Below are 2,651 nucleotides of genomic sequence, written 5' to 3'. Positions count from 1 at the left end.
GAACGATCAGAGATGATGGGAATCGGAGTCTAGACACACCTGGAGGGCCACACCTGCCCCATCCCTAAAATACAGCTCACCAGCATGACAGCCACTCTCAGCCATTCAGAGAAAAAGTGTAATATTGCACAATCACTGATAAATCGCGTAATAAGAGAATTATAGTCAACTTGGGGTATGCTCTGGTCTGACCCAATCAGAAGCCTACGCCACACAAACAAGGCCAATTTTTGCAACGCTGACACATTTTTACTTGGGAGTGAGCCCCACTGACCTCGGTGAGACTTACACCCCCCAGTAAAAATGCACAGACCTGCACTCTGAACTGAACGATGCTGCATGAATTAATGCCTCTTGCATAATTTTGTTTTAAACACATGGAGGGGCTTATAACTGCTGAGCATTACAACCCCCACCCTCTTGAGGCCCCTCCAAACCAGTGCCTAAGTTTTGCAGTGCCCCCCAGGCTGAGTAACTGACACTCAAACCGTGGGGGGGGAATAGCTGTCACCCCAAAATATGATACCAGATGACTCAAATGACTGAAGGATTCCACTTTAATTAAAACAAACAAACAAACCCCAAACCTTGCACATAGAAAGTTAACATGTCAGGGAGAACACTGAGTTGGAAGGGACACCAAAGGTAATCCATTCTCACCCTTGGCCAATGCAGGAGATCCACTACGAGAGCATACAGAAGGCTGGCCTTCTCCCTGGCACCCTAGTTTTCTATGCATAAGGGGTTCTTAAGCTTAGCATCCCATTGCACCAACTGAGGACCATAAGTGCTTAGAGAGAGAGCCTCATTGACAGTCCTTCAACTCTGGAGTTTCCTCCTCTCCCATGAAGACCCAACAACACCTGAGAGTCAAGGATGGGGTACCAGTCTCCAGATCAGGCACCCCCAAACTGCGGCCCTCCAGATGTTTTGGCCTACAACTCCCATGATCCCTAGCTAACAGGACCAGTGGTCGGGGAAGATGGGAATTGTAGTCCAAAACATCTGGAGGGCCGAAGTTTGGGGATGCCTGCTCCAGATGTTGCGGGTCTCCAACTCTGGAAAAAAAACACCTGATGGTCTGAGAAGATTGGAGCTGTAGACCAGCAGCAACACCTGGAGAGGTGTAATTGGCGGAGGTTGCTTTCGCCAGCTAAGGAGGGAGGTGGAGAGGCAGATCTGTAGATGACATAATTTAAAAGTGAAGCTCTTGTCGTTAATATAGTATCATTACTCACTCTGAGCCCTTGGGAGAGGGTGAGCTATATGGTAAATAAAAGGAATCCATTCTAAGAGAGTTGGCAAGTGTATGAAAAGATAGGTCATTAAAAAAAAGTGTTGTCCCTTAAAAAAGCAAAAATATTCTTGTGGAGAGACTGTAGCTCTGTGGCACAGCACCTGTGTTGCATGCAGAAGGTCCCTGGCTTCTCCAGGTAGGGCTGGGAGAGAAACCTATCTAAAATCCTGGAGAGCCGCTGCCATCCAACAAAGTTTTTCCAAAACTTGGGTCTCCAGCTATTTTGGGACTACAATTCCCATCATCCCTGGCCACTGCTCTTACTAGCTAGGGATAATGGGAGTTGTAGTCCAAAAACATCTAGCGACCCAAGTTTGAGAAACACTGGTCTAGACAGTACTGAGCGAGGTGGACCAATGGGTCTGAGTCAGCTAGAAGGCCAGCTTCTGATGTTCAAGCTGGCATTTAAACTATGGGTTCAGCCACACTTTCCATTTGCCCCACTGCTTTCCCCCCCGGGGAAACCCACAGTTTAGCGCAGAATCAGAACAAATCGCAATGGGGTTTTATGCCCATTGGTTCCGAGTTAACCCTAAAGAGTTCCCCTAAACTCGGAACGTTGGTTCCGAGTTAACCCTAAAGAGTGGGTTTTATGGGGGGAAATGACTGGGCGAAGGCAAAAACGCTCAGACCCATGCCTGGAAAACAAGCAGAAAACCACTCAGACAAATGGGGCAAGCCCTATATGTCTAGTGCTGATCCCTAGCAGGACCAGGATGCATGCGCTCTTATCATAGACACTCCATTCCTGGTGATTTTTAGATGTATCCCAAAGATGAATTAATAGGATGTGTGGAAGCTTCTGGACATGTTTGTTTACCGTACCCCTGGAACTGGCTGTGGTTCCCTGTTGAGCTTAGTTGTCATGGTTGAAACAGCCCACACAGTAAAGGATTCTCTTGCAAATCTCTGTGCTGATGTGACCTGAGCTGCCTCCCACCTTCCTTGCCTCTGCTTTGCCCCTGTTCGTTAGACCCAACCATTTCCATCCAAGGTCACCTTAGCTCCCCATTATCCTGTCCCTTGTAGGTACCTCCCTCCTGTGGGGAGATTTTGATCAGGCAGGATTTCCTTTCTTTGCCCCAAGAGAACATGTCCTGCTGCCAACACCCTCCCGTTTTCCGTAGAAACATCCACACAGGAAATCCGGGACCCGAGGAGTTGCACAAGGCAACCGGGCGACCCCTTAAAGGCTCGATCTCGGATGACACCCAGCAGCTTCCGTCCCATCTGCCGGGAACTCTCATAATCCGGGTTCGTGATCGAAAAGGCCTCTTGCATTTGAAGGAACTGGGTCTCCTCTGCGAATCCACTGCTCCAGGGGGTGCAGCGATGACAAAAAAAAAACCCAGCC

Source organism: Zootoca vivipara, chromosome 15 (assembly GCF_963506605.1).
Source record: "Zootoca vivipara chromosome 15, rZooViv1.1, whole genome shotgun sequence".
NCBI lineage: Eukaryota > Metazoa > Chordata > Lepidosauria > Squamata > Lacertidae > Zootoca > Zootoca vivipara.
This window is presented reverse-complemented; position numbering follows the sequence as displayed.